Source organism: Panthera tigris, chromosome X (assembly GCF_018350195.1).
Source record: "Panthera tigris isolate Pti1 chromosome X, P.tigris_Pti1_mat1.1, whole genome shotgun sequence".
NCBI lineage: Eukaryota > Metazoa > Chordata > Mammalia > Carnivora > Felidae > Panthera > Panthera tigris.
This window is the reverse complement of record NC_056677.1, coordinates 25,061,726-25,081,158: the sequence shown is the minus strand read 5'-3', so window position 1 is coordinate 25,081,158 and position 19,433 is coordinate 25,061,726. Positions and strand designations below refer to the sequence as shown.

Sequence of the window (19,433 nt, the reverse complement as noted above, 5' to 3'; positions counted from 1 at the left end):
TTTTTGAGACAGAGAGAGACAGAGCATGAACAGGGGAGGGTCAGAGAGAGGGAGACACAGAATCTGAAACAGGCTCCAGGCTCTGAGCTGTCAGCACAGAGCCCGACGCGGGGCTCGAACTCACGGACCGCGAGATCGTGACCTGAGCCGATGTCGGCCGCTTCACCGACTGAGCCACCCAGGCGCCCCAAACTTTCTGTACTTCTAAAGTATGTTTTCTATTTATATCTTTTAACATGGTAGTAGACTTTCTGACAGACAATGTCAGTATCTTATCCTTTAAGCACTAATTAATATAAAATACATTTTATTAAAATATAAGAAGAAACTTTTAAGATAACTACAATTAAAATTAAAAAGACAAAACTTGATATCACAAGCACCAGTATGGTAAGATTTTTTAAAAAGTCTGATGTTTATTGGGTCTTGGATGGCTCAGTGGGTTAAGTGTCCAACTCTTGGTTTTGACTCTGGTCATGATCTCACAGTTTGTGAGTTTGAGCTCTGCTTTGGGCTCCATGTTGACAGTGTGGAGCCTGCCTGAGATCATCTCTCTCCCTCTCTCTCTCTCTGACCCTCCCCTGCTCACTCTCCCTGGCTCTTAAAATAAATAAATAAATCTCAAATAAAAAATTAAAAGTCTGATGGTTAGAGTTCCTGGAGATATTTTTTATGACAAAAATACTCATGACTCTTTAAAGATTTAGGCCTCTAGTTTCAACACTTGAAATATCTACTGCAAAGGAAAGTACAGTAAATTTTATTTCATGTTTTTGAAGTGAAAAATCCTTTATCCGTAAGCAAATATATGAATTCTATATTTCTATCACACTTAAAATCAAACTAAAATAAATTAAAACTTTGTAGTAACATATATCTTCCATGTGCAGAACTCTGTGCTAAGCATCATCAGTTAATATATATAGTTTTCACTAGGACTTATCTAAATCAATAGCCCATTCTGGGATCTAACCTTCAAAAAGTGGAGGAAAAATATTCATTAAAATATTTAATGCAGTGTTACATATGTAAAATCTAGGACAAAGTTTACAAATTATACTTACAATTTATACAGTATATTTTCAACACATTCTAATAATCTGGAAGCCATGTCAGGTCTTACTGACCTCTTTTCTATTCATTTAAAGTAGGGAGATGTTAAGGTTCCCCCCCCTTCCTTCTATTTATGTTGGAAATTAACTCATTACATATGACAATTTTTAATTCATGTGGTAGCCCACACACTGAATCATTTACGTATTTAGTTTATCGATGCTGTATCAAGCCACAACTCTGGCTATTTATTCATGTGCTCTGTATATATAGTTTATGGCTGCTTTCTATTTTGTTTTAAGAAACCGCCAGAATAGCATAAGCATTTCAAACTTAGGGTAACTTTTGATTTCTTTTCTTTTAAGGACTATTCCTTAATTTCTCCTACTACTGATTGAAAACTTAGAAATTCCCATGATTCCATGCTCTTAGGAAATGTACGGTCATATAGTCACTCTCAATTACAAGTGTTGCCTCAGTATGTCATCTAAGATCACAGTAATCATTCAATCTTCAGTCAAAGCTAAGAGCTCTCCTTCCATCCTTCTGGACATGCCTTATGGGAGGTGACGTATGTGACTAGCTTTACCTGCCTTTATGATCATGTCCACACCCAGAAACAAAGAGGCAGGGAGGAATAAAAAGACATAGGGATAGAAATATTTTTATTTGGTTGATGACTGGCAAATGTGTAAAGCTGAATCTTCAGTGTATGTCTGTGCATTTGTCATTGGTCTCCAGCTTGGACTAAGCTTCTGAGATGGTGAGAGGCCTTCTCTTTGGTTGATCACTGTTACCTCAGACCAAGTATCTCCGAGGACTTATCTCTTCCTGGGTAGGGCTTAAAACCTCTCCAAACAGGCTTTCTTTTCCATGAGGACCAACTCTGTTTCATGGAAAGGAAAACACGCATGGCTTCTTACCCCCACCCCCACCCCCCTGGCCCATAGGAGTATCATTTTCTACTCTCCTACTCTCTCTCTCACCTCTCACACATACGAGCATACATGCTTTAATTTTCACAGGTATGGATAAGACATAAGTACACTGCTTCTCTCAACTTTAAGAAACTCACATTAACTTCTTTGAGTAGTCTCACTAAAGCTTCTGCTCTTTAGAATTGTGGTAAAGAAGGTAGCCCACTCATTCCACCAGAAGTGGATGAGACAGCCTAGCAGCTCTCTAAAGAAACCTTGCACCCCACAAACAAGAAATCTTGCAAGATATGGCAGAAACTCAAGGGTCAGTCCATAGATGAATGGATAAAGCAGATGTAGTATGTATGCATATATACACACGTATCTAGCTATCTACACACACACACACACACACACACACACACACACACACTGGAATATTACCTAGCCATAAAAAAGAATGAAATCTTGCCATTTGCAGCAATATGGATGAATCTAGAGGGTATAATGCTAAGTGAAATATATCATTCAGAGAAAGACAAATCCCATATGATTTCATTCATAAGAAACAAAACAAATAAACAAAAAAGAGACAAATAACAATAACAAAAAAATCCTAGTCTCTTAAATATAGAGAACATACTGGTGGTTGCCAGAGGGGTAGTGGGTAGGGGGATGGGTGAAATAGGGGAAGGGGGTTAATAGTACACTTGTTATGATGAGCACTGAGTAATGTACAGGATTGTTGAATCACTATACTGTACACTTGAAACTAATATAACACTGTATGTTAATTATACTGGAATTTTAAAAAATAAATAAAAATTAAAAAAATCTTGCCAGCCGTGGGTGAAGGTTTTAAGAGTCATGCAACATCTTTTGATTTATCTACTTTGAACATTCCTCCTGTGTATTCTGTTTCACATTCAACTGGGTATCTGATAATTACCATATATAGGCACTTGCAGCAAAACTTCAATTTTCACATCCTATTAAATACTACTACTAATAACAACAACAGTAACAAAAACAGTAACATTTCTTGAAATGTTACTTTGTGCCTATCATGGTTCTCCCATCTTTATTCATATTAGCCTATGTTGTCCTCTCAACAATCCTATGAACTGAACACCAATGTTACCACATTTTCAAGATGGCTGAATTGAATCCCAGCAAGGTGTTACAAAACATTGCCAGATTTTGAAACCAGTCTGGCTTGAGAGCCCGTCTTCTGAACCACTCTGATAATCTACTTCTAGATGAATCAGTGAATAGTTATTTTAAGTGTAAGATATAAAAATGACCCCATTTGACTTATTCTAACAATGGATTGAATGTGTTGGCAGAACAATTTTATCACATGAAATTTCAGTTCTCCTTTCTTTGGTTTTATTTATAATCAATATTCGTGAAAGGGTTTTTGATTCAGCACACTACACCGAGTTCTTGATTATATCAAAGTGTCATACTCTTTATGGATAAATTTATATTTATGGCCAATCATGAAACTTTCCATTTTGCTAAAAGTTCAGCTGTTTTTTAGACTAAAATACAATGTCTTCTGATATGTATCTACAAATTAATTTTCTTTAATATTTTTAAGTGAACACTCTTCAAATGGTAATTTTATGCAGTCAAACAATAATTGCATATGGCTCAGTCCCTTGCAACTCCCAATGTGTCACAAAAAGAAAAATTGTCAACGTATTCTTCCTTTACAAATAAACGATGTGAGGATTTATGTCATTTATCTTTCAATATAAACTTTTTGCAAAGCTGTAATACTATTACACTGATGAGAGTGAACAAAAAAATACAATTTTAGTAAAATGCCTGTTAAAAACTTCTTCAATGAAACAACAGTTAACAATTTTAAAGATTATTCAAAGATTGCAACATTCCATGACACTTTCATTTTTCACATCAATTGATCATATAATGAGACAGGGAAAAAAACCCAAAGAGACTAATAATATCAAGAAAAGGTATTTAGTATCTGCAAAAAGAAGTGAAGCAAATAGGTTATAATGGGAGAAACTTTTGGACTGAAAAGTAAATCTATAATGTGAACCCCCTTTGTGTAAATAAATGGCCTCCGATATGAAATACTTAGTGGGCCACACACATGTACAAATATACAAAATGTTCTATAATTTCTGAATTAGTGTCAAACCAAGATTTCATGTTTTACATGATGTGATACTACAATTTCTAATAGACCCTAGTGAGATCAAAGTGCAAATTGTGTGATGTGCATTTCATATCAAATAACAAGAAAGCAAAGTGGTCTTTGCCATCTAAGTTACTACATTTTTTGCCTTTATTTCATTCATCCCCCTTTCGTTCCCTTTGGGAATTTCTAGAGATAATCTAGTCCCTGCCTCTCCTTTTAAAGAAGAGAAAAAAGAAGTACCAACTGGTTAACCCGATAACACAAAATCACACAGAGAGAAACCAAGGAGGGACAAGAAGCTTATTTCTTGATTCTTCCATCTTGAATATTCTTTACCATGTCCACAGCCCCCGGTAGAAAGAGGCAATGCAGCAAATAGTGGCACCATATTTCTATTTTAAAATTTCAGCTTATGAAGAAAAAGGCTGTCAGTATTCTGCTTTCATAAAGGGTGAAGTCATCCCTTCCTTATGGGCCAGTCGAGATGTGGCCAATCACAAGGAATCTGTTGAAAGCTATTTTAAAAATCACTAACATTTAGTCAACTTGAAAAGGTCAGACCAATCAAAACACGAGAAAAATGTCTTGATTAGGGAGTTAGTCACTTTTTACAGGGAACAGAAAGTTAAGACCTAATTTGCTGTGACAAGACTTATGAAGTAGAATTTCTGGCTGGGGTTTCTAAAGAATAGAGTCTTTGGAATAAAACCTTGAAAAATTTTCTGCAAAGAACTTCAGCAATCATTTTAATAATGTTTTTGAAGTCCAATAACTATCTCCCTGTATGATTGTAAAAGCAAGGTCATTTGATAAATGACTGTTTTACAAGACAGAAAAATATTTGAAAATGAAATGACTGTATAATAGAATCCAGCATACTGGAAGATATTTATATCCATACATGTTACACTCACATGAGTTATGTAATAGTAATTACCATTAAAGCAACTATTTCAGTGCTGACAAAAGCCAAGGCTGAGAATAACAAAGCAAAACAAAAGGAAACCAAACAGTGAACCAATTCAGAAATCATTAAATCAAAATCAAATTATGGCATGCAATTGGAGACCCGGTTGCTTTTGGAGAGAAATGGGTAGTTCGGGTTAGGACATAAACTTTTGATTATATATATCCTTCCATAACTTTTGAATTACATTCTATCAAAAGAATTACCATTCATAAAGATGAATTAAATCCTGCAAAATAAAATAAAAACAGAAATTCTATACTTCATAATAAATTTGACTATTTTTATAGGTCCTACATGTACATATAATATTTTCTTTAAGTCTATATTCAAAAGTTAAAATTATTGGCCTATTTCTGAAAGTTATTTCAGTTATCAAGTTAGGAATGTTCATTGCATGCAGGACTGCTATCTGCATGGAGAAAGTAATAGAAATTAAAGAAGTTTAGAGTTAGAATACTAAAGGCAGGAGCTTCCCACTTATAAATTCCTTCCCTTCCCTCCCCTCCCTCTTTCCATCCTTCCTTCCTCCTTCCTTCTTTCTTTCTTTCTTTCCTTCCTTCTTTCTTTTTTCTGGATCCATCCAACAATCTCTTATGGCATGCCTACTATATGTTGAGCACTGTGCTAGCTACTAGTAATGTACTGTGGGAAAAACAGACTTAGAACTTTGCCATCTTGAAGCTTACTGAGAAAGACAGACATTTAACAAATGATTCCAGAGTTACATGAGATTTTTGTTGCAATAAGGAGGAACATGATACTAAGAGAGTGAATACCCAGGATTCTGGGACAATCTGGGAGATTCTAGGATACTCTGGGATAGTCTTGGAAAATTCCTAGAGGCTGTGGTATTTAAGCTTAGACTTGAATAATGAGTCAAAATGGGCCAAATGAAGGCATGAAAAAGGAAAATTTCAGGAATAGGAAAGAGCAAGTATGAAGGCTCTAGTTGAGAGGAATCTGATCCATGGTGGGGTGTGCATGGAGAATAGTGACGAGGGAAGAACTGGCCAAAGAAGACACTGGGGACAGCAAGGGTATATGACTTTATGATCTGTATTAAGAATTTTATTTCAAGTTCAAAGGAAAGCCATGGAAGGGATTTAAGAAGAATGATGCCATGATCCATTTTACATTTTAGAAACCTCATGGTGGTTGCTTTGGGCCAAATTAGAAGGGGGCAAGAGTAGATGTGAAAGAACAATTAAAAAGCAAGTGGAATACTCCTAATGAGATGCTGACAGGCTGATGTGCTCATGTCCGCTGTGAAGGAGAGGAGTGAGCAGGTTTGTGATATATTGAGGAAATGTGGTCAACAGAACCTAGTGATTCATTGTATGTGAGGAGTCAGATGCGCATCCTTTTCTAGCGGCTTCAGAATTGATCACTGCAGGGAGGAGTTTTAAAACCCTTTTATTTTGAAAACAAACAAATAAATCCTTTCATCTGAATTTCCTATTCTGAAATTTTCTGGAGTATGTACAGAACATTTTTTCATTTATTCCAGATATTTACAGATACTAATTTTATTTTCTTACACCGATTTTAGTTTTAGGTAATATATGATGCACACACACACACACACACACACACAAACACATACATATTTTGCCCAGACATGGCAATATGTAATTTACAAACACAGTGGACAGGTCTTGTGTTAGCTTAGGGCCGTTAAAAATTTAAACATTACTATGCATATATAAAAACCTTGTTATTGGTGTTTTCTTTTACTCATTTGTATAGTTTCATGTAAGCCACCACACAAACTAAATGGAATTTAAACTTTGAGACTAAATTTGTTTTTAATAGAGAAATAGCCCTGTGTGCTCAGTTATAGCTGGGAGGCCTGTTCAGAACTGCTTACTCTTGACTTCTCAGAAAGGGTTGACACTTTACCATGTTGACCTGCTAGGATTTGACCAAAGAGAGATTATCTCCATAGAGGCCTTTCATTTGGGAGCCCAGTGATGGATGGAAAGAGGTAGGTAGTTAAATATTTAGATTGCATATCACTACGTGACAGAGACCTATTATACAATTCAAGACAGCAAAAGCTTTGAAATATGACTTCATTCACACTCTTCTCTAAGTCTTTGGAAATCACTAGTATTTAGGTCCGTATAGTTGAGGCATCCATACTATGAAATAATTTAAATAATTTTTATGTTTTTGAGGTGATTTGTTCTTAATCATTCAGGTATAAGAGAAAATTATAGCTAGACACAAGCTAGTAAATAGCAAATATCCATGTCGGTATTATGACTCACTTCTCCTCACTAATTAAAATATGCTACTGCTATTATTCTGCTGCAAAAAAAATTTCAGAATCAGAGTGCTGGAAATAAAAAAACATTATGCAGAAATGTCCCTCAAGAGTTTTTCTGTTGTTCCTTTCTCAAATCAAGCCCATGCTGACCAAGGGGGACAAGCATCAATTTTGGAAAGAGCAACGGAATTGTTATCTGAAATCTTGGGTCCAGGTTCTTTTCCCCACTAGATATGTGACCTTGGAGACATAATAACCTTTTCTGTTATGCATTTGCACTGATAAAATTGGGTTTATACCACCTATCTTACTGAGTTGTTATGGATGGTGTAGGAACTCTTTTTAAACCATACTTTCTGGAGGTATTGTTTTAAATTGAAGACACAGCCTTAGGCAGCTTGTATGTGAAATATGGATTTGGGATTAGGAGTCCTGAGATCTATCAAAATTCGGCCCATGTTGAGTGTGTGACCTTCATTACAGCACTTCAATTCTCTTCTTGTGTAAAGCTAAGGGGATCACAAGGATTTTTCTAAGGCAGTGGTTTCTCAACCTGAGTGGTAGGAGCTTTTTCAGCCTACAGGGGATATTTGGCTATGTCTGGAGGCATTTTTGGTTATTGCAATTGTTTGAGTGTTACTGGCATCTAGTGGGTAGAGGCCGTGAATATTCCTAATTATCCTTTCTTAAAATATAATTTAGTGTCAAGTTGGCTAACATACAGTGTACACAATGTGCCCTTGGTTTTGGGGGGTAGATTCCTGTGATTGATCGCTTACATACAACACCCAGTGCCCCTAGTAGACACCCCCCTACCTCCACAACAGATAATTATTTTCCCTAAAATGTCAATAGTGCTGAGGTTGAGAAACTGTGTTCTAAGGTCTCTCCTTGCTTTAAATTTTTATTCACAGGGAAAAGCATTTCATAAATCACCCACTTGATTAGGAGGTATTCAAATTTACCAAAAGAGATGCTATTTATTTCTATTAGGAAAAGCTACATTGCTATCTATAGTGAAGCTGTCCACTAACATATCAAGAGTGCTTATTAGTTAGCCCAAACAGAAAAAGAGGTTAAGCATCTTTGACACCATCACCAACCACAATCCCACATGGGATGTGTTCCTGGGTGCCCCATATACTCAAATTACATAATTGGAGGCCAAAGAATAATTATAGTTGACAGAGGTAAGTATTTCTGTCAGTTGCTGTTAGCACAGCAATGAAGAACATGATTCTTAGCATCAGACTACTTGGGTTCAAGTCTCATTTTCACCAGTAACTATGTGAACTTGGGAAACTTATCTGTGCCTTGAGCTCCTCATCTGTAAAATGTAGTTGATGATACAGTTTATGTTTTATATGAGGTTACTCAGGAAAAGCTCTTAGCATGGGGTCTGACACAGAAGAAATACTCAGTGTGAGTTCCTGTTACAGTTAGACCTAATGGTGAATTTTTATTAATTATATGCCAGGGTATTTCTTTATTGCAGCCACTCAGATTTATTGCCACTCACAAGCCTTTGCTGATACTATTTTTTGGTCTAGGGTGTGTTTCTCTACCTGGAGAAATTATACTCAACTCCTGAGTCCCAAAGCCAACACTATCTCCCTGAAAGGGCCTTGTGTAGCCTCCCTGAGCAGACACAGCTTTCTCATCTATGCTGTCCTTAAAGATCTTTACCCACACCAAGACCTAAAGATCTCTATTCACATCCTTCACACTGAATTATTATTCACATATACATATACACACAGACACCAGCCTCCCTGGCTGGAGTGACATGCTCCCTGATTGACACCTGTACACACATGGCAGGCATACTGGGCCCTCCATAAATGTGGAACCTGAATCAGTACTGGGACATCTCTTGCTTCAGGAATAAAGGATAAAATTGGATGGGCAAGCTGAAGTTAAATTCTTATGGTTGAGAAACTGAAGAAGAGGAAAGTTTCATGTTTGACAGGATAAGATCATGGAGAAAAAAGCAGAATTCAGCAGGATCCATTTATAGCTAGTTCGAGGACACACTTTCTGCAAGTGTATACAAAGTGCCTGAGTTCTTCTAAACAGATGATACAACAGGTTCTGGTTTGATTCGACTGTCCACAACATGTATTAAAAATTTAACAAGAAGAAACACTGCTTGTTAAATCTGGTATATGGGTTTTCCTGAAATGAGGATAAACCACTCATGTGGTGGATTTTAGATATGACTAGTGCTGCTTAACAAATCTTATATGACCGTAATAAGCTTAGTCTCACGGTGGACAGTTAAGCTAAAAAGATACGAAAATGCTAAGCCAAATAAAAGCACCCTCTCAATAATTCCGACCCACAAAGCATGGTTGACCTTCTCCACCACAGTAAAAAACAAACAAACAAACAAACAAACAAACAAAACAACAACAAAAAAAAACAAACTCAAAGAGAAAACAGTGGTTTCAGTACTTCCATGTTATAGATGTTAAAAAGCGACCACTAATGGGATTTAGGTACATGACTGTAACTATCCACAGACTAATTAAAATGACTGCCACTCACAATGTTCAGACCATATCAACAATAGCAAACATTACTAGGTTCACTTTAATTTAGAGTTGTGTCAGATTAGCTAATACAGAGTATCACCATTATTGCTCAAGTTCATAAATCCTCTATGAAGACTTGTTGACAATTTACTTTTATGCCATCATCTTATAAAATGTCAAGAACCAATTTCCTAAAGTCACATGCAAATTATCAGGTAATGATGGTGGAACGAACACAGAAATAGAGTCGTTTTTCCTTCTGTGAAAAAAAAAGAAATATAAAGGGAGTTTTAGTTAGGCACAAACCCATAATGACAAAGGAAACGGGAGAGGACTCAAAGCAGAATTTTAAAAGCTAGATAGTTAATGAACAAGTCGGAACTTACTCAGAAGACCCGAAAATGCTGAGCCCTAATCTAACTGACAACGATGCCAAGAAACAACACGATTACCAATAGCAGAACTCTTCAAAAGCTAAGGAATTGATCACACTAGGTATCTATGCAAGGGAGGATGAGAATGGGACAAAAATAGGAGAAATTGTTCAAAATCTTTTAAAGAATCAATGAGATATTGATTCCCTTCTCCACTGTGGCAGAGACTAGAAGTTTATTCCCTGGAGAGAAGGAAAGGGAATCTCTGCACAGCCAAAGGCATGTTTAGGCATGTTTTTATGATGAATGTAACATCCTTTCTCATTCACCTCTCAGAAGCCAATAGATAAAACAGAATACTAGGAATACTGTGAATGTGACCAGTGCAAAACTAAAGGCCCAAAGATACTGAGAGCAGGGGTTTCCCAGCTAGCCAGACAAACAAACCATGAACCCCATGTGAAAGTTCCCAAGTACCTTTTTACTCCCTTACACTTAATGACAAAGACTACCAAACAATTGGAGGAAGTCTTGGGCGTGAGGGAGACCCAAACACACAGTCAATAGGGACTTTGGGGAGGATGAAGAGCATAGAGAGAGAAAAGCAACCTCCTGAAACAAAACAGAAAAACTAACTTAAATGCTCTCAGAGAGGAGATGCTAGCGCCTCTGTGTGACAAGAACAGACTGCTAGAGGAATGATGACTGTAGAAAACAAGAAAAACACTGAATAACAAAAATATGTACCAGAAAATGAAAAAATCAGCCAGAGGGTTGGAAGAGAAAGTCAGGAAGTCTCCCAGAAATCAAAGCAGAAGAGAGAGATAGAAAATTACTATATGGAATGGCTCGGCTTTGATTAGCGTTTCCATACTCAGAAACAACTGGTGGATGCTGGAGCGAAAATCACCATACAGGAGGCTGAGCAGGCAGGACATGCACACATCGAGAATGTAAAAGAGAACTATATCTTTATCTACAATAACCTGAAGTCAATAGATTAAATCAATAGATCAATTTCAATAAACAGGAAAAGGAAGTTGTGGTACAAGCGTGTTATTAAAGACATGGAAGTAAATAACAACAGTCAGCCGTAACAGATGCAGGTGGTTACCTCTGTCAAGTGGGATAGCGCTGTGTGCGGGGGAGGAGAGGAGGTGCTTCTGTTTTAAATAAGATGGCTTCTATAACATGTCCCCTAAGTATATGTACATGTACCTATGACAAAAGTAGCGGCACATACATTGTAGGTGAAATACGCAAACACACATATCAATGAGGACATCCCATTCGGAAATACAGGAGAAATGTAATTGTGAATTCTAACTAGTTTCCAGTGGCAAATGTTTTACCTTAGTGCGGAAAAAACAAAAGGTATTATGACTATAGTCTTTCCCGGAAGCAGGGCATGATCAGTAATAGTCTTGAGATACTCTTAGAAACAAAATTGGGGAAATGGAGAGGATGAGACCGTGAGCTTTTAAAAATGTATATAAAACTGAATGTGTTCAATGCAAAGGACTGCCCTTTTCTTTGAGAAACCTAAGTTTTGGATTTCAAATTGCTCTTTTAAGAAATTACAAATTACACTGATGACAGATGGTACTTTTTTATTTTGTTTTAATAATATCATTTGGCAAACTAGATAAATTGACAACTTTATGGGCGTCCACTTCATCCATTCATTCATAATTCATTCAAATAGTTCAACTCGTTCTTGAAATCTAAATGTTTTAGGACCACTGTTCTAAATGGCACTCGAAATTGTCATTACTTTCATGAAAAAAATCTGATAACTCTTTACTTTCTAACCGCAACAACTCAGGACAAAAACCCCGTGTGTGCACACAAGTGCGATTCCTCTTTGTTTCAAATCACATTGCATTATATGGCCATTTGTGTACCATTTTTGTGACTTCCTGATGACCAACACAGCAGGATGAAATGTACTTAAATGAGCTGGAAAATGGAAGTCCCTCAAAAGCTCAGAAATCAATATAGCATAGAAAGATAGAGAAAAGAAGAAGAAAATACAAAACTTAAAAGTGGTAAGCAGGTCACAGGAATTCAAATGTAAACAGACACAGTTCCAAATCAATACCAATCAAATATGTGTCTGTCTCCATTTCTTTTAAAGAAATTATGGAAAAGAATTGAGTTAATTAACTTTTTAAGAATTTCCCACCATATTCCCATTTATTTAAAGTTTTGCCTAAGTTATTCAGTTACTAAATATTTTAACAACATGTATATATACCTTTCTTTCCTGAACAGAAAGACAAGAAAATGAAGCAGTAGGGAAAAGAAAAGGCATCATTCATGAAGTCTCTACCGAGATATTAATCTGATAATATATATTTGTGGATGAGTGAGTTTGAATGGATACAACTCAGTTGTGGAAATAACAGGCAGTTTTATTAGTTACATCTTACAATCATGTTTTTAAATAATTAAAATAAATTTAAAAACACCTGGAAACTTGAAAGACGATAATATAATGGCAGCAAAACTCCTAAAAGTGCTTTTCACAGGACATGATAGTAAATATGAAAGAGTTTCCACTGTACTTGGAAAAAACAAGATAATCTCAGAAACACTATCATTCAACTTCAGTCATTGAACAAGTATTTATTGAACATGGGGCGCCTGGGTGGCTCAGTCGGTTAAGCGTCCGACTTCAGCTCAGGTCACGATCTCGCGGTCCGCGAATTCGAGCCCCGTGTCGGGCTCTGGGCTGATGGCTCAGAGCCTGGAGCCTGCTTCCGATTCTGTGTCTCCCTCTCTCTCTGCCCCTCCCCCGTTCATGCTGTCTCTCTCTGTCTCAAAAATAAATAAACATTAAAAAAAAAAGTATTTATTGAACATAATCTATCTATTGGTCATTCAGAGATAAATGAAACTCATCTTCTGTCCTCAAGAGGAAAATAAGACTTTCAGAATCTTGTATACTTAATCATTACAATAATAGTTTGAGACAAAGTAAAAAAAAAAAAAAGTAAGTTATCTCTCAGACCAATCAATAATTATCTAGCTTCCTCTCCAGGAGGATCTCTCAAATGCTTGTGTGGCCCAAACATCTCACTCAAGCTATGTTCACGTTTCCAACTGAGAGAGAGCCTTGCCAAAATGTGCCACCACAGTCCTGTAACCACAGTCTGATTCAACATATTTCCCCTGAATATCGCTTATCTTTTTGGATCCTCCTTCTTACTGGCATCACCATCCTCCCAGTCAGTGATAGTTAACACTTATTTCCTGTGATTCCTCTTTCTGTTCACTTTACTTCCTCAAAGTTGATACATCGATAAGATTTATAGCTCTGACTTCCTCTGAAAGATTACCACCACTACAACCACTGCCACCAAAATCTGTCCTTTTTCAGATTCTAATCTGTTATTTTTCACCTAGACAATTAGTCTCCTGATTGGTTTCTTTATTCTCTTATAGTCTACTATGAGACTACTTTGCCAATCAGGCTCTCTTGCTTCCTCTTTAAAAAAAAAAATTACAGGGGCGCCTGGGTGGCTCAGTCGGTTAAGCGTCCGACTTCAACTCAGGTCATGATCTCACAGTCTGTGAGTTCGAGCCCCGCGTTGGGCTCTGTGCTGACAGTTTGGAGCCTGGGGCCTCCTTTGGATTCTGTGTCTCCCTCTCTCTCTGCCCCTACCCTTGCTCATGCTCTGTCTCTCTCTGTCTCAAAAATAAATAAAACCATTTAAAAAAAATTACACCTCACTGGAGTGCTTTCACTTTAGTGAAAATGTATCTTTATTATCATTTTTCTGGCACTACATTTTCTATCAGGTCACTTGGCTGAATTGCTTCAGTTGGTTGTCATACTGCCCAGCTTCCAAAGTCAACATATGTCTTCTTATCTCTGTCTCTCTCTTAACACTGGTCTTTGAGCAATGCCCTTCTACTTCACTGGCCTAAATCCTACCCCTTAAATAAGGTGTATCTCACATAACACATTCACAGTGAGGACTTGCTTGATCCTGCTTTTAAAATCAGCTCTCCTTGGGGCACGTGGGTGATTCAGTCGGTTAAGCATCCAACTTTGGCTCAGGTCATAGTCTCACGGTTCATGTTAGCGAACTCAATGTCAGCGCAGAGCCTGCTTGGTATTCTCTCTCTCTCTCTCTCTCTCTCTCTTTCCCTCGCTTTCATCCCCCCCAAAATAAATAAACTTTAAAAAGTAAAGTAAAATAAAATCAGTGCTTCTCTAAATTCATACAGTGCATTCTTTTCGGTTTCATGTACAACTTTGTCTAATGCTATGCTGCATATATGGCAAGCATTCAACAAATGCTTGTTTCAATGAATAGCTTCTTACTAGTACCTTGAAAGACTTTAATATTGTAACTCTGCTAGAGAATCAAAAGACCTAGGATGCTGGACAATGTAAATGACCATCTCCATAGTTTTAAAAAGCTTTGCCTATAACTGTTATGACTAGATACAGGGTGTCTGCTAATGGAGAAAGGCATATTATTTGTAACATTTTATTTGTGAAGACCAGGAGACCAGAACAAGGTCCAGAAGACCATTTCTTATTAGTAGATAGAACCACCAATCCATTTATAACCAGACATTCTTTCCACTGCAGGTGGATTAACTCTTGCCAAATGTAAAAGAACAACTTAATATTGCCAGATTCACCTCTGAAGAGTTAAGATCGAACTTTCTTTGCTCTCTCAGAACTAGCAGGACTATTATGTGTTTTTTTTTTTTCTCCTTGGAAAGGGGTAAAGGAATCCTTCTCTTTGTGCCATTTATTGGGCATTTTAAAACTCTTGTGCTATGGATGACCTCTAATGATTTCTTCCCCAAACGGTAACCTCAAGGGCTACCTAGAAGAGGGATCCTTCAGGTAAAAAGAAAAGACCACAAAACACAACACACACACACACGCACACACACACACACACGTGTACATACACATATGCATACTCTGTGCACATCCACACGTGAGCAGGCCTGATAATTACTGAATGGGGCTTATGCTGATACTTTGCTGTTCATTCACCTTTGAACTTCTTTACTTAGTATCACAGTTCCTGTGAGTGTAGTAGAACATGTGACAGATACTGTCGTGGGTTGGAAGGTGGCCCGTAAAAAATGTCCCATCTTAATCTCTGGAAGCTGTGAATGTTACTTTATTGGGAAAAAAGGTTTTTGCAGATGCCATTAAATTCAGGCCCACTCATGTGGGTCCTAAATCCTACAACAAATGTCTTATAAAGAAAAGGCAGAGGGAGATCTGAAACAGACGGAAGAGAAAAAACACAAAGGAGAGAAGGTAGGCATTGGTGACCACAGAGGCAGCACAGGAGTGATGTGGCTGCAAGTCAAGGGATACTGACAACCTCCAGATGCCAGAGGAAGCGAAATTCCTTCCCTAGTATCTCCAGATGCAGTGCAGTCCTTGATTTCAGACCACTGGTTTCTAGAACTGTAAGAGAGTGCAGTTTTACTGTTTTAAGGCACCTGCATCATGGTAATTTGTTACAGCAGCCACAGGAAACAGTAAAGATACCAAGATGGGTTTTTAGTAAGCTAAGTGACACAAACTGTTGCTGTACTTCTGCTACACTTTGAGGAGTGCCTTCTTTACCCAAGTGATCCCCACCTCTTTCCCCAGTAGCTAGTTTCCACTTGGAAGGATATTCAGATCTTATTTGTACCCTCTGGGCCTGAGTGAGAGTCTTGCTTTCTTGACAATAGCAGCCTGACTGGTGAGATAACCCAGATGTGTCTGTGTCTGTTAGATCCCTCGCGTGCACAGCAAAGAGCTCCAGAAAGTAAAGTGATCGTGATTACGACTAAAAAAATATCAGAACCATCAGTTCAGAACAAATACAGACAGATATATAGATAGAGATATATAAGTATGGATATATGACTGTAAGATTTTTGTTTGTAGGCCGTAAAAGTCCCAGCAGAACACGTAACAGTGATTCCCAGCCTCTATTCCAGAACTAATAGAGAAAAATTTCAGGTCTAGGGGGAGGCAGGGGAGTTGAGAAAATGAGTGCATATGTTTTGTACAAGCTCTACAGGTATTTATGATGTCCATTCTTAAAAATCATTGCCATAGAGAGGCACATGGATGGCTCAGTCAGTAGAACATCTGGCTCTTGATTTTGGCTCAGGTCATGATGCCAGGGTCATGGGACTGGGCCCCACATTGGGCTCTGCACCGGGTATGGATCCTGCTTGAGATTCTCTCTCTCTCCCTCTGCCTTTCTCCCTGTGTCCCTCTTTGCTGCTCACATGCCCTCTCTCTCAAATAAAAGAAAAAAAAAATAAATCATTGCCAAAGACAGCTGGAGATGAAGATGTGAAGGCCACTGCGATTCTCACTTCATTAGTCGGTGGCAAGACTGACCCAACGGCTTGTGTCAGTAGGTGACAATACCAAGGACCTATTCATTTGAAGGAAGAAAATAAAGTAAGCAAAAATAATATAAAAACAGGGAGGGGACAAAACATAAGAGACTCATAAATATGGAGAACAGAGAGTTGCTGGAGGGGTTGTGGGAAGGGGGATGGGCTAATTGGGTAAGGGGCTTAAGGAATCTACTCCTGAAATCATGGTTGCAGCATGTGCTAACTTGGATGTAAATTATAAGAAATGAATAAATTATAGAAAAAAAAAGAAAATAAATTAAAAGTGAAAATGTCAACTTACAATGTTAACATATTAAAATACATGTGTTCTGAATTACCAAACTGAAGGTAAAATGCTCTTCCATATTTAAGGATTGAATTGATCATTATTTCAATAACCTTTGAGAATCTAAGTCATATCTCTCCATTGAGAAACTAGTCTCATAAGCTACAATGAAGTCAATCTCTATCTTATTCTCAATATTATGCTACTGTGAAAATGCAATAAATTAATGCTTACATTCTTTGACTTACTGAAGTTTAAAATAGAATGTTCACTTAGTTACTATGCTACTTTCATTCTTATAATCATTTTCACAATTGGTGGAAGTTTTGTGACACGAATGCTTATGGGGCCTTGACTTAGTAAATGTCAGCCCAAAGGAAAACTTTCAAATTACCTTATTAGGTTAATGAAGCATACATTTACATTATAAAAACATTTCTATTTCTATAAAAACTTTATCAAGTTCTTTAAAGTGAACATATGGTTTTACAAGCCACATACAAGATACACTGTAAATGTCATAAAATTACCTTAAGTACAATTTAACTTCTGAGCTAAAATTAATTTTGATCCAATTATTACAGGTTTTCTAAATGGATAATTTACTAATGTCTAGATAGTTCTTAACTTTAATGCTCAAACAATCATTAGCTGGCTTTAAATTACTTATCTATATATAGTCAGATAATTATATTCAGAAAGAAAGTGTAAATCCTAAATTAACAAAAGCCAACTTTGGGTGCAGGGAATTAATAGTCACAGCAAATTGACAAATCAATTAGTTTCACTTTGCCTATTTTAAGAAATGAAATGAGACCACTTGCTTTTTGCTTGCTATTTAAGAAAAGACTATAATTTGCTGCTTTTTACAGAGCAAAAACTCTGATGAACTAGCCACTCTTCTATCTGCTTTTCTCACATTAACTTTTGCAGCTCACAAGACATTCTGTTCATGAATGCTCTAACCACTTCCATTTTCTTAAGTGCCTTGAAAAGAAATTTCATGCTTGAAGATCAGTGGAAGAAGAAAAGTGTCTGTTAAAATGTACTTGAGAGGGCAGAAGTACAAAAAAATGGGAATGAAAAAACAGGAGGCAGAGATGAACAGAAGCAGATCCAGACGACAAGCAATTGAATAGGAAAAAAAAAAAGCCCTGAGAAACATTTCAAGGACAAGTTCATATTCAAGCATTATTACCGGATGTTCTATTTGATAGGACACAGGATCTATTAACAGTGGGATAAAATAGAAATGAAGTGGTCCATAAAGATGAGACCATTCTAAACATTACAGAAGGGTCATGGATTCAAGAGAGCAGCGCTCACAATTAGAATTTAACAAAGGAATGAAGAAGGAAACAATAATCAATACACTAGTGTATAGAAATATCCCAAGAGTGCAGCATATAAGCTTCAGTCACAATCTGTAAAATGGAGGCATAATACAGATGTAACAGACTACTAAAAAGATGAAATGAGACACCATATGAAAATGCCTTGCAAATACAAGACACTCCAAATGCAAAAGAGAAATTATGATCATTAATCAAGGAAAGCTGCACCTACAGCATCTTGACTTTCTAGTTGATTAAAATACTCTTTTGAAGGGGAGCTGTCATTCACTCATGGCTGAAATTATAAACAAGGACAGAAAGTCTTGGCCTCTTCTTGAGGAACAAGGATCATCCCTGAGGTTAACCAAGAATGTAATATCAAGTCTTTGGAGACAGGCTTCTACCTACCTACCTACCTACCTACCTAGGTTTTAGCAGACTTTGTGCCTGGTAGACACTCAATAACAAAGTAGTAAATGGAACTAGTGAACTCATCTCTTATTCTGGGCCCCTAAAAGTATAAAGTCTATTTGACTAAACTTTACAGATCTGCGTTAAACTCTAGATGCCAGTTAACCCTCTAACGCAGACCAGTTTCCTGGCTGAACTGTGATAAGTAACTATTTTTTTTAACCCCTATTTACTGATCTGTTGACCTTTAATGGCCACTGGATGTTTCCTCCTCTGTCTGATTTGGATTTGATTTATTGCTGGGCTTCCCAGTTAGATCTTCATAGCTCAGCCAGACTCCTGGGCCCTTTTTTTTATCTGTCTCCTTCATCCATAAAATAGGATCTTCAATCATACCAGGCAATCAAATCAAAACCAACAGTTTTAGTGTGGCTCTATTACTCTGTAGTATATAGCTACTGAAAAGGATGAGTTATAAAGTTGGATTTTATTTATGAGTACTAAACCTGAGTAAATGGTACATGATTTGTTCATTCATTTATTTCTGCGTATCAGGTATTTACCTATACATTCAGGATGCGAAGATGAAAATTTGGTAGCCCCTTCTTTAAGAGTTCCAAGCGCGGTAGGGGAAATTGACGCATGATGATATATACACCAAATGAGAGAAATGCTCTAACAAAAGTGTGAAAAAGAAACTTGCTAGTACTTGAAAAGTGTTA

The 19,433-nt window shown here is 37.1% G+C and overlaps 1 protein-coding gene across 1 annotated transcript in view; it reads right to left on the bottom strand.

Moving 5' to 3' along the window:
• The window catches only part of IL1RAPL1 (interleukin 1 receptor accessory protein like 1), a 654,536-nt gene that overhangs the window by 270,472 nt on the left and 364,631 nt on the right, over positions 1-19,433 (bottom strand). The gene's annotated exons all lie outside the window — the stretch shown is intronic.